At 39.3% G+C, this 14,088-nt stretch overlaps 1 protein-coding gene across 2 annotated transcripts in view; it reads left to right on the top strand.

Moving 5' to 3' along the window:
* Positions 1–14,088, top strand: part of PCGF5 (polycomb group ring finger 5) — a 110,377-nt gene that overhangs the window by 38,087 nt on the left and 58,202 nt on the right. The gene's annotated exons all lie outside the window — the stretch shown is intronic.

Below are 14,088 nucleotides of genomic sequence, written 5' to 3'. Positions count from 1 at the left end.
GATGCTTGTTATCCATTTCCACTAGGTTCTCAATACTGTTGTTGCTGTTTTAAATCCTTCTGTATGTGCCTGGAGAAATTCTCTCAAGTTTTCTGTAGCTATCATCCTAAATTGGATCAGTTTTCTTAAATCCTTATACCCAGAAGTAGTTGAGTTTCTTGTGGTAGAAGGGTGCCCAGAGAAAATTTCTTCTCTAACTTGTAATTCTGCTGCTGCTGACCTAGTCTCTGCCTCTTCTCTGTGCATCCACATTGCCACATAGAACTTTACTTTTCTTCTATTATTATTAGGACATTAGCCCTATTGAATTAAGAGTTCAGCTACTGTAGTATACCTTTCTTGTCCACTACTTTCTACTTCACACATTCCTGTAAATTGATTGTACCTTCAATTATCCATTGCTGCCCCTCTCTTTCTCTGGTTGTTATGATCAGGGTTTGCACACTGGCTCTGATTGCTTGCACATATTTGGCTGTGATGCTTTCTGGAGAGGGCACATTAGGTTTAGTTGTGGTGCTTGCACATATTCTTGCCAGATTTTCACCTTTTGTTGGGACACACAGTTATGGTTGTGCTTGCCAGAGGTCACTGTGGTACTCACTCACTCTTAGTTCACCACCACAGGCCACACTTCCTTGTCTTGGCACTTACATGTGCTTGCAGTTGAGGTCCCCACCAGGGGTTGCACCCTTTTATGTGATGCTTACCTACACCTTGCTACTACGGTGCAGCCAGAAAACACTTGTGGTGCCGAGGATCACAGGGGGCAGAGCTTCCAGGCTTAAATGGCAGAGTGGCTAGGATCATACTTGGCACATTTGGGACTCTGGGAATTTGAACTCAAGGCTGTATGCTTGCAGGGTAGGCACTCTAAACCCTTTGTTATTCCTCTGGGCCCCTTGCCAACGCTCTGTCTTTAAATAAGGTCACAATCATTGGTTGGTACCAACAATTAGGACTTCAGCATACTTTGAAGTAGGGAGGGACATAGTCCAGTTCAACAACAGGCATTTATAATAAATATATACAATATTTTACATGTAATATTTCACATGTCCTACTAAAATAGGGCAGTTAATGACCAAATCAAGCACACTTTTATTGTACTTTTATTGTGCTTCACAGATGATTATTGGCAACCTTTTGCTGAGTAACTTCATTGGCCCCACTTTTCCCAAAGCTCAAATGATGGCTAGCAAGATTCAGCAGTAAAAATGTTTTCATTTTGTCTGTTGGGCTACACGAGGATTACTCCTGACTCTGTATAGGGATCACTCCTGTTGAAGCTCAGGGACCATATGGGGTGCTGGGATCAAACCCAAGACACATACATGCAAGGCAGATACCCTGCCCGGTGTATTATCACTCTTGCCCTAGCAGTAAAATATTTTTAAATTAATATGCATATTTTTTGAGATGTGCTGCTATTGCACACTTAATATACTTCCTATGCTTCACATTATTGTCAAATATGGAGATTTTAGGTTTTAATTTTTTAGAAGCTAAATTATATTTATTTTGTTTTATTTATAATAGCTAGTTTATTGACTACTTCTATGAATTATTTCTTAATTACATGAGAAGTCTGGGTATAAGAGCAAATATATTTCATAAAAAGGCCAACCCAGGTTTGATTCCTCTGTCCCTCTTGGAGAGCTACGAAGAGTATCCTGCCCACACTACAGAGCCTGGCAAGCTACCCGTGGCGTATTCGATATGACAAAAACAGTAACAACAAGTCTCACAGTGGAGACGCTACTGGTACCCACTCGAGCAAATCGGTGAACAATGGGACTACAGTGCTACATAAAGGAAAGATATGGCTGAAAGTCTTTCTTAACATATGCACACCAATACTCATAAGTTTAGTTTCTGTTTTTAATTTTTATTTTTCAGTAGAAATATATACCTAAAATTTCAGAATGATAAGCCATTTAGGAAATGCTTTGTAGGGAATGGTGATGTACTAATTTGTAATCATCAAATTACAACTAACTTCCTTGTCAGTATTTGTGATAAGCATCATTCTTCAAAAATTTTTAGAAAGTGAAGTATCATTGTAAATCGTTCAAACCAAGAATGATTGTTGAAAAAAATCGCATTTTTAAATAATAACTACATGCAATCACTTTTCAGCCTTGCATTTTTCTGTAGTTCTCATAATTTAATAGATTAAAATGCCAGTACTTAGCTGATCTGATTATCAAAGTCTGCTCTTTTGTAATTTAACAAGATATATAGTGAATGGATCTCAATCTTAGTGACTTAAAAAGTGCATTGAAACTCTTTTATCTGCTAATATTTTCATCTTAAAGAAAAGGGGAGCGTATCACCCATGCCTATCAGGTATGCAAATTCCTTGTTAAGAAGCATCCCTTTGGGGCCGGAGCGATAGCACAGCGGGTAGGGCGTTCGCCTTGCACGCGGCCAACCCGGGTTCGATCCCCGGCATCCCATATGGTCCCCCAAGCACCGCCAGGAGTAATTCCTGAGTGCAGAGCCAGGAGTAACCCCTGAGCATCGCTGGGTGTGACCCAAAAAGCAAAAAAAAAAAAAAAAGAAGCATCCCTTCTTATGGTTTCACCAGACCTACTTCCCACAGTTGCTTTTCAAATATCTCTTCTCTATTAGCTGCTATTAGTCAAAAGAGATGGGAAGAGTGAGGTGGGAGTGAATTCTCACAACCCTGACTCTCAGGGTCTCTTCTCAGATCAGAATCCAGGCTGTTGAAATTGGCTAAAGTGAGACTGGCATTGACCTATGCATGCAGTTCTGCATGACTTCCCTGGGTCAGGCCAGTTCAAAGCTCTTCCTGTAGGTAGAGCGCCTTCCACTCATATTCCCCAAAGCCCTTGACTTCTCTTAGGTTAGGATTCTAGAATTCTAGGTAGAATGGCAAATATTTTCTTTTTAAATTCCATTAGCAATATTTGTTGTTTTAAAGTCAGATGAGAGACTTATAAATCTGTCCTTTAACAAATGGGAAAGAATGCTTTTGTTTTTCATTCATTTTCTCTTTGTTGGAAGACTTCCTTTTTTACCAGAAATATATAGAGATGGATAGGTAGATAGATATGTGTGTGAGTAATACAGCTTTTAACAGAGCTGTTTGATGATGATGATGACAATGAAGATGAAAAGATGATGGCCATGGAGATGATGAAGGTGGTGGTGACGGTGATGATGAGGAGTACTTAACCCACTATATTCTACTTAGCACCTGAAAAAATGAAGTCATAAAGTTAAAATCTTGCACTAAAGCTGTTGTGGTTTTATTTACTTTTTACTTTTTGCATCACACCTGGTCATGCTCAGGGGTTACTCCTAGCTCTGCACTTAGGAATTAACTCCTGGTGGTGCTCAGGAGATCATATGTGATGCACCCAGCTCGGCCACGGGCAAGGCAAACACCCTGCCTGCTGTATTATCACTCTGACCCTGCTGTTTTGGTTTCAAACTGTTAACAGTAACTAATTGGAATTGTTGAAGTTATCGACCACTATAATACAGGAAAATTTCTAAATTGCAATTATCTATACAAGTATAAAGTGATACTTTCTAAATCAAGAGCTTTTGATTTGAGGCACACCATTGCCCAAAGGCCAAATCTGATTTGCTGCCTATTTGATATGTTTCACTGGAATTGATATTCCAGCAATATTATTTCTTTACATATTGGTTTTGGCATCTTGTGTCCTACATGAGCAAGAGTTGAGTACTTAGACAGAAACCCTATGGCCCACATATTTAATTACAGGTAAAAGTTGCTGACTGCTACTGTATACAAATCTTTAGAAATATATAGCTGTATAATTAAAGATCTTGAAGGCCATTTGTGATTTTATCTTCTAAGATAAACAACTCCAATCAGTGATTTTCCAGGTGCAATATTGTAATTTTGCCTCAAAATTACAATTAAGATATGTTAATTATGATAAGATATATGTAAAACAAGTTTTACCATTTTAAAATGTATGTTTCAGTGGCATTGAGTACATTAATATTGTGCAACTGTCATTACTCTGCATCTCCAGAATTTGATCGTCCAAACTGAAACTCCATGCTGATTATACAATAACATTGCTATCTCACACCCATACTCTCTGGTCAGAGCTGGCAGTTGCCATTCTACTTTTTGTCTATATGAACTTAACTACTCTGGGTACCAAAAACATAATCCAATAGCTCTCCTTTTGTGACTGGCTTATATTTTCCTTTTCTTAATTAAAGGGAAATATGCTTTAAGCAAGTAGGAAAACTTTAGCCATAACCCGGACCAATTCACCACTTGCCTTAATATTTTCTCTTACTGTCCTCAGTTCTAAAATGTCACATTATAATATCTTTCTCTGAAGCATGTAACTGTGTCATAATATTACTGAAAATAAATGAAGATTAAGATACAGTGGAATAGAAATACAAAATTCCAATTTTGTAATTCACGCATTTACTTGCAGAATTTAGGTCTAAGAGAATGCAAAGTAATACTCAAAAAAGTAAATTAATGGACATTAGAATCAAAGCCAAAGATAAAGAGTGAAAATTCAGGTTAAGTGAACCAAAGGATAAATCCATCCTTCACTGATGATTGTTCAGAGTTTGCCAAATTTAATACTTCTTTGTCCTAACGAACCGCCTATATACTGCCCCCATCCCGTTTTTCTCTTAGCTGTGCGTGGTTCTTGCTCTTTATCCTTTTCCTGTTTACATAGTTATGAAGATAAGATGGAATATAGTTTATTAATTTAGCTTATTAAATAAGTCACATTTAAGGTCTGCCTCCATGAGATTATTCCCAGATTATTCCACTAGAGTTTGAAATGTTTCTAAGACTCCATTGACATCTGTGTACATCCTGTTTCTTGAAATGAGTTTATTTGGTGGCCAAATCTAGTGGTGCTCAGTGCTTACTTTTTGTGCTCAGGGATCATGCTTGGTGGGCTTCAGGGGACCATACTGGGTGCCAGCCACATGCAACACAGGCACCCTGCCCAATGTACTATTACTCCAGCCCCAGCTCCCTTTTTTTTGAACAAGAAAAAATAATCACAGGTTCTGAAACTATTGTAGAGTTTCCCTCCCCAACAGAAAGTTAAGAATTTGGCTGTTCTATATTATAATATCACTAATGTTCCCCTGCTTTAATTTAGACTAATTTTCTCAGCTTCTCCACACACTGGAACAAAAATTAGTTTTAATCATTGTCTTTAAATAGTTGAAAACAAAATACAAACATACTAATTTGATTTTTGCTTTTGTTTATTTGGTTGTACTAATTTTCCTAGGTTTTGTTGATGTTTGTTTGGTACAGTAAGGAATTGTGAAGGATGGAGAGGAGGTTGTCTTGGATGGCTTGTCATCTCCTCACCTCATGTATGTTTTTCTTCTTTTAGTTTCTCACATCCCGGCCAGTGACATAATACAGTTAATACCTTGCTGATGTGTTCACTCATAACTAAAGCCATGTGTCCTTACTAATTCTTTATCCCCATGTACTAAGGAGTCTGTTGGTCCTGGTGAACTAGGAGCAGATAGGTCACTTGATGGCTCTTATGGATGACTCTTAATTAAGAGCACATCTGGATAATTTGCATTTTAATGAAAAACATTCCTGCTACCTTCTCATTTGCGGGATCACTGTATCACTGTCATCCTGTTGTTATGGATTTGCTCGAGCGGGCAAGATACTCTTGGTAGCTTGCTGGGTTCTCTGAGAGGAAGAGGGAATAAACAAAATTTTGATATACTACTTCAATAATGCTGAACTTACTCAAATTATTAAATGTCCTCAGGGAAACTACCACTCCTTGTATGTCTTTCAATTGCTTGGGGGTGGGGAGGAGTAGGTTTCTCTAACTTATTTTTTTAAATTGGGTGTAATGATGACTGATTTCAGACAAAAGTGTTCTTTCTGACCATTGTGTTACCTTTATGCTGTACCCTAGAACTGTTGTCCAGCCTAGAGTGTCTCATTTATACTGTAAACATTCATAGGGAGCTAGAATGATAATTCAGAGGGTAGGGCTCTGTCTTGTGTGCAACCATCCTAGGTTCTATCCCTGGCACCTCAGTGGTCCCCCTGAGCCTATCTGAATGTGGAGCTAGAAATATGCCTGAGTATTACTGGATGTGGCCCCCAAACCAAGTTCTTGGATAGTATTTTACTGTCAGAACCTCTGTTGATACTCTGCAGTACAGGTTTACTAGGTTCTATTCAACTGCTGGTGGTTCACAAAATTACTGCTGATAACTTAATATTTTTATAGTCCTTCACAGTTTAAAATTAAACAACAACAAACATTTTGAGGTGTCCAGGGTATGGCTCAGTAGCTAATGGTGCCTGACTTGCAAGCATGAGGCCATGAGTTTAATTCCTCCTGCCTTCCAATATGCACTAAACATGACTTGAAGACTCTAGTGTCTAGGACCCGCGTTTCTGAAATAGTGTTCAGTCTCCAGCATGCAGCCAGCTATGCGTAAGCACTGTAACTTAAGTGTACAAACCCCAGTGAACAAGTGTGCAACCTTATCAAGTATTTCTGATTCCTAGTCATTGTAAAAAACAGTAATAACAGGGGGAAGAGAAAATAATTAAAAATAGGCTTATAAAGACATGGCTAAAAATAATTTCTCGATTATTTATTTCTCTGTTATAACAACACATGGTATAAAGGAGAATCTTCCCTGAATGTTACTCCGATGGCAATATTAATCTCAATTTTCATAGAACTTTAATGAAACTAAAGGGAGTTAAGCAATTTGCCCTGACCAAAGACCAGGTTGTCTGATTCTGATCTGGTGTCCTTTCTTCTAACCCACTATACCTGGGTTGGAGAGATTCTACACAAGCTAAGGTGCTTACCTTGAATTCAGCCAAACCCAGTTGGAATCCCTGGCAGCAAACGTGGTCCCCACAAGCATCACCAGGGCTCACTCCTGAGCACAGAGCCAGGAATAGCCCTAAAAGTCAAAAATTAAATAAATCACAGTGTCTATAAAATTGTGATTTTTGTCCCAATACTAGCCAATGTTCACAGTATCCTTTGGTATTTAAATATCTAGGTGTCTAAGTGTTAATATTGCCTTTATCTCATCTGAATTTCATATTAGTTTGTGGAAATTCTCTAAAGTCACTGCTTAGAATCAACATTCAGATTTGATGATGTTTTGCATTTAAATCATTTGCCCATATATGAGCATGGGATTTAATATGACCTTATCATATAAAAGCTGTGGTTCTGTAAAGAGGCTTTTAAATACCATAATCCTGATGATTTGGTTAGTTCCTTATAACTTATATTTATTTTAGTTACTTTCTCTGTTCTTCCCACATAACTTGGAACTTGCTCCATTCAACTATTGACATCATGGTAAATAGATCCAGCAAAAGAAAAAAAAACCTTTGGTCTTTCTTTAGCAAAATGTATTTAGAGTACTATATATGATTCATTTTGCTGATTTGCTAATTTCAGTATCTTTGTAAACCATTCTTGTTTCTATACTTAATATTTCTTTTCCCTATTTGATTTTTAGTATATTAACATAATTTTCTTTCTGGGTTTCCCATTTGTTTTCCATATCCATAATCTATAACCTTTGGTATTTTACCTATTTATTTAAAATTGAAAGAATATTAAGTTTGTAGGACAAATTTCTTGACTACCCACAGTACTTCTTCCTTCAGCTGCAGTTGTTTTTTTTAATCATTTTATCATGTCCCATTTAACACTTCAGTAATAAATTTTGTGTGTTGGCCCATAATTAAATCTTGTGAATTAGTTTCTACTCCCTGGTTTGAGTATAATTAGTAGTCCTCAGCACTATAGCACTGTAGCACTGTTGTCTCATTGTTCATCGATTTGCTCGAGCAGTCACCAGTAGCCATTGTGAAATTTGTTACTGGTTTTGTCATATCAAATACACCACAGGTAGCTTGCCAGGCTATGCTGTATGAGCTGGATATTCTCAGTAGCTTGCTGGGCTCTCCCAGAGGGACGGAGGAGGGCAACAAATTTACCTTAACACATTGGTTGTTTTTTTTTAATTGTTTTTAAATCACCATGAGATAGACTCTTACAAAGTTGTTCATGATTAAGTTTTAGTCATACTATGTTCCAACACCCATCACTTTACCAGCTGACATATTGTTTCTAAAGGTTTTGTTATATCCAAAAAGAAGTCCAGTAAGAATACTCTGGTATTGTGTTATTAAATTTGTGCAATAAATTGATTTTATAGTCGATATTTATTTGCTTACTGTTAGTCATCCCCTTTGCTAGAGATGGGTCCACTAGGTTTCTACTCCAATAGGAAAATCAAATAAGTCAATAATCTAAGCTACCATTATATGTGAGATGAAAGAATACCTCTGTATTTTATTACATGTATATGAAGGAGACTTCCTGGTGCTACGAAGTGTCTGTGGAGGTTGCTTTTGAGATTCTCTGGTAACTAAAGAATTACAGAGGACTGGCCAGATTTATTAATGATTTGGAAAAAGAAGAATTAAGTCTTGTTGCTCATTTAGAAGACCTATTTCTTAAGAGAGAGGGTAGAAAGAATCAGTAATAAGATTCTCTACTGCTATAGTGTGTAGTTGAAAAGAGAAGCAGACATGACAGGGGCATGAGATGACTTTATTACATGATTGGGCTTTTAAGAACAAGTCTTTTTTTAAGCCATATAGCAGAATTATCAGATTTGTACTTAGAATCCTTTGACTGGGCTGTGGAGAGTAGTTTGGCAGAAAAGTGGTGTAGGGAGACGATTTAAGAGTCCATTGAAGTGATAGAGAGTAGAGATTACAGTGATCTGAAGCAAGGTGGATTAAGTGGAAGGATTCAAGGGACATTAAGCAGAGTCCTTGGAACTATTATCTCTAGGAGAGGAGTACATCAAGAGAAAAGGAGACAGCTCAGGAATGATTAGAAATTCTTCAGTTCTCTGTCCCCCTCCCAATCATCTCTTGTTGATTTTTAGGCTCTTACTGATATTTGAGCTACAGTACCCATAAAATAAGCACATTTAGGCCCAATAGGACCATTAATCACATTTTAATATAAAAAACGCTGTAGCAAAGCTTCCGGTTTCAGAGGGTAGTCATTATGAAAGGTGATCTACGTTAAAGATTAAGAAGCTTGGGGCTGGAGTGATAGCACAGCGGGTAGGGCGTTTGCCTTGCACGCGGCCGACCTGGGTTCTAATCCCAGCATCCCATATGGTCCCCTGAGCACCGCCAGGGGTAATTCCTGAGTGAAGAGCCAGGAGTAACCCCTGTGCATCGCTGGGTGTGACCCAAAAACCAAAAAAAAAAAAAAAAAAAAAAAAAGATTAAGAAGCATACTTAGGTATATAAAATAATTTATCATATGAGAAAGTACAGAACAGAAAGTTCCATCCCAATGGAAAATCAGCAAGACCGTTCTGTTGTACAAGAAGGGAGACATCCACAACATTGGCAACTATTGCCCGATCTGCCTGTTGTCCGTCGTCTACAAGATATTCACTCGAGTCATCCCGAATAGGATTGGCAGAACACTAGACGAAGGACAAACATAAGAGCAAGCCAGGTTCCGAAAAGGATTCAGCACGATCGACCATATCCACATGGTGACCAAGCTCATTGAAGTTTCACGAGAGTTCAAGATGCCACTCTGTCTAACGTCCATTGATTTAAAGAAGGCCTTTGATTCTATTGAGACTGAAGCAGTCATCTAAGCCCTAGCCAAACAGGGTGTTCAAACTCAGTACACCAAGATCCTCTGTGAACCGTATTACGGATTCACCACCAGGATCTCACCATTCTACAAGGAAGTGATCGTCGACATAAAGAGAGGGGTTTGGCAGGGTCATACCATTTCAAGAGCTTCGAAGAAGTTCTTAAGAGGATCAAGAACCTCTGGCTCCAAGCACATCTTTTCGACTCCACCGTTCTTCCCGCACTAACATACGCCTCAGAGACCTGGACCCTGCGAAAACAGGATGAGAACGTTATTCGGGTATCCCAAAGAGGAATCAAAAGAGCTATGCTTGGAGTATCACGTTTCACTCAAGTGAGAGAAGGAATCCAGAATTCCAACCTCCATCAGTGATCGAGAATCAGGGACACTGTCTCCTCTGCGAAGGTGTCGAAAATCACATGGGCCGGACACAAAATGCGATTTGGAGATGACAGCTGGACTAGAGCCATTATTGACTGGATTCCATGGGACGTCAAAAGAACGCCTGGCTGCCCAACTATGAGATGGTCAGACTTCATCAATACCCTGAATGAACGGTTTGAGGCTCTTCATGTTCCTAGAGCAGCAGACGCCATTGGGCTACACTAGCATGCAACAGGGACGAATGGAGATGTTACTGGCACCTGCTGGAGCAAATCGATGAGTTAATGGATGACAAGTGATACAAGTGACAGGAAAGTACGTTCTTATCTAATACTGCTTAGAAATGTGAGGTAATCACCATATTTTAATTTAATTTTGGAGGTAGCCTCTACCTAGCAGTAGTCAGGGGTCATGAAAAGATCATGTAGTACTCCAACTCAGATCTACATCAGGATCTTAAGTGCAGGGTATATAATTTACCCCTTTGAGCTCTCGTTACCTTTACATAGACATTTAAAAAAAATAAAATGTCACAAAAAGTCCATTTATGATGATTGGCAAAGAAAGTGTGATTTTTTTTCAGCATTGGGAATCTTATCTGTTCCCTAGACTTGACTGAAATAAAGCTATAGGTATACAATATAAAGTAATGAAAACATTTATTAGGTATATGTAAGATAGCTCCAAGTCATTTGTGGTTTTCTGGAAGAGAACAATGATCAAATAAAACAAGTCAATTCTTTGGGATGATGCCCACTTTGCTGGGAGATCAATAGTGGCCAGCCTGTGTTGAATGTACTCTACACAGTCATTTCTTTTTGTCCATTCCCTCCCTCCCTCCCTCCCTTCCTCTCTCTCCCTCCCTCCCTCTCTCCCTCCCTCTCTTCCTTCCTTCCTTCCTTCCTTCCTTCCTTCCTTCCTTCCTTCCTTCCTTCCTTCCTTCCTTCCTTCCTTCCTTCCTTCCTTCCTTCCCTCCCTCCCTCCCTCCCTCCCTCCCTTTCTGAATTTCTTTCTGTTACACTGACCAAGAGTTCTCAGATTCTTACTCCTGACTCTACATTCAGGGATTATTCCTGTTATGGCTCAGGGAACCATATGCAGTGCTAGGGATTGAACCCAGATCAACTGTGTGTAAAGCAAGTGCCTTAACCCCTGTACTATATCTCTAGCTTTATAAATTAATCTGTTTCTTACCAAGCCTCCTCTCATTCATGGACTTGTAAAGAATAAAGAAAATGTCACTTCCCCTTTGTTTAAGTCTTGGTTCTATAAACATCAGCTCTATGATATTGAATTTGCATTGTTTAGGTTACTATAAAGTGAGAGGGGAAATAGATTTTTGAAAAGGGTACTACCAGTTATTACTTTTATTGTGTTTCTTTTCATTTTTTCTTTTCTTTCTTTTTTTTTTTTTGATCATGTACATCCGGTTACTTCCAGGTCTCTGTTTATTTGTGGGTCCCTCTGGTACTTAGGTCTTACCAGAGCAATCTCTTGTTATTCTGTGTATTTCTCCAGCCCCACTGTCAGAAACAGGACACTAAAGCATGAATTGCTGGAAAAGTCCCAGAGGAGAAGCAATACAAAGAGCTGGAAAGTCCAGTGTTTCCATGCTTAGCACCTACACCTACATGTATTCTAAGCATATGAGCTCTCCTTCTGGCTGTTTATTTTTTAAACTAGATTTTAGGTTTTTAATTTGCTTGTTTTATGTTGTTGGTGGTATATGTGCATATGTGTATATGCAGTTTTCCTTGGGCCGGGAGAAGGTGAGGTGGTGGATGAAGAGGGGAAAGAAGAACCCAGAAATCATTTTATGGGGAATATTGCCTCTAAGACCACAAAGTACAGATGGCTTTGCAAAGGTTGTAATCTCCCAGCCCCACACTTAAATCTACTATTTGCAGGTTTTTTTTTTCTTTCCGGATCACACTGGAAATGCTCAGGGGTTACCTCTGGCTCTGTGCACGCAGAGATACTAGTCCTGGTGGTGTTCAGGGGACCATATGGGGTGCCAGGGATTGAACCCAGGTAGGCCATAGGCTGCATGCAAGGCAAACACCGTCTGTACTATCACTCCAACACTCTATTTGCAGTTTCAGTTAACACAATCTCACTTCCTCATTTATGTTCAGTTTCAGCTCTGTAGCATATTCATGATCCCTCCCCTCATTGTTCATATAAACCCTCCCAGTGTCTAGCCTTAACTTATTTCCTCAGGGAGTACAGATAAATCCCACCTGCCGTTGACTACCCATCACAGTTAAACTCCTGGTACTCATTGACTGTTAGTCTTTTAAAATGTGTGAAATAGCTTCAGATGCAAAATAGAAAAGTACTAGTCATTTTGCACATGTTGTGGGACATACAATAATATCTTTTATTTGTAGATTTAGAAAATTTGCTGCCAGTGACTCAGTCAAGTGCGGAGCCTGGGAGGTGAAGTCGAGGGAAGAGTTCCCATTTCTCTGCTCAACCCACCTCTGCCATCATCTCGCAGAGAAGTGCTGGCCTCCATCAGATCGGTCCCAACCTCAGCACAGACATTTTGAATCTGTTGCCTTTCCCTCACAAGAATATCAGGAGGAGGTGAAATGGTGAAGCAAGAAAGTTTTTATTGAAACTTTATTTAGAAAGATGTGAGGGGAGAGAAACGGAGAGAACACAGGCTTCTCCAGAGTAGAAAAAGGCACACAGAGAAACAGACAAGCAAGGGAGCTATGTGTTCAAGGGAGAACATGGCTTGAAGATCAAACCCCAGATGGCTTTCGGAAGGGTATTTTGTGCAGTTCTTCCAAATGGGTTTTTCCTGGAGGTTTGCATTCGTAAAGTTAACCTGGTTGCCTTGGAAAGCCTTGTGCTGTTGACAGTCTTCTTGTAATCTCATGGATTCTTCTGTGGCTACTTCTTTTCTGAGGGATTCATCCTTATCTAGGTGTGGCCTTAGATTTCTGCATCAGAGTGGTGACTCAGTTTCTCCTTTCCAAAGAGCTCAGGATTTGCGTGTCAGAGGGATATGGTCTTCATGCCTGTGGGCTGCTTCAATTCTAGGAAATCTCTGCTACATTTTATTATTAGTATTTCCTAAAAGTGCACTACCAGGATCCCTTTCAACACTTTGATTAATCCCCTCTACTCATTATTGCCAGCTCCTTAGTCATCACTGCTCTCACTTCTAGAAAAAGCAAAGATGATGTAATTACATATTTTCTTCTTTTTCATACACAAAAGTATGTTTCCCTTTAGGGGCTTTTAATTTTTAGTTCACTTATGAAGGCCACATTGATTTACCTGCTACCCCTAGGATTATTCAATTGCAGTCATTCAAGAAGCAAAGCACTGAGGCTAATTATTATTTAGCAATAATAGTGATCATAGTAGAAAATTGTGTTTGTGGAGCACACTAGAAAAAGAGAACTCTCAACATTTGAGTACCACCTCCATTGTTTTTATTGCGATGAATGTTTTCATAGAACTCAAAACCCACTAGAGAAGATACATTTTTGATTGGGTGGGAGTAGTGATGATGTCCTGAACCTTTAAAACAGCAGAAACCTTTTTTCAACCCACTGCTATACCATTTCCTCCTGCTCTTACAGTAGTCAAGGATCATGATCTCTGGACCCCTCTACGGTAACCAATTCATTACTTTTTTTCGTTTTGTTTTTGGGTGTTCAGGGCTTACCCCTGGCGCTGTGCTCAGGGATCACTCCTGGCTGTACTCAGGGGACCATTTGCAGTGCAGACGCCCTACCCGCTGTACTATCATTCAGGCCCGACCAGTTAGCGATTTTCAAGTAAATTGCAAGTCGAAGAATCCCTTCATTTGCCTGTGTCTACAGCCCAGGTGGGACTGGCTGGGCAACGACGCGGTTCCAGTTTTATGAAACATTTCTGTGTTTCAACGATCTCGATATTGAGTGTAGGTTTTAAATCCATCAGGAAAAATTGTTATGATGAAAACAGCCTGGAGGGGTTAATGATG

This window comes from Sorex araneus, chromosome 11, assembly GCF_027595985.1.
Source record: "Sorex araneus isolate mSorAra2 chromosome 11, mSorAra2.pri, whole genome shotgun sequence".
NCBI lineage: Eukaryota > Metazoa > Chordata > Mammalia > Eulipotyphla > Soricidae > Sorex > Sorex araneus.
This window is presented reverse-complemented; position numbering and strand designations above follow the sequence as displayed.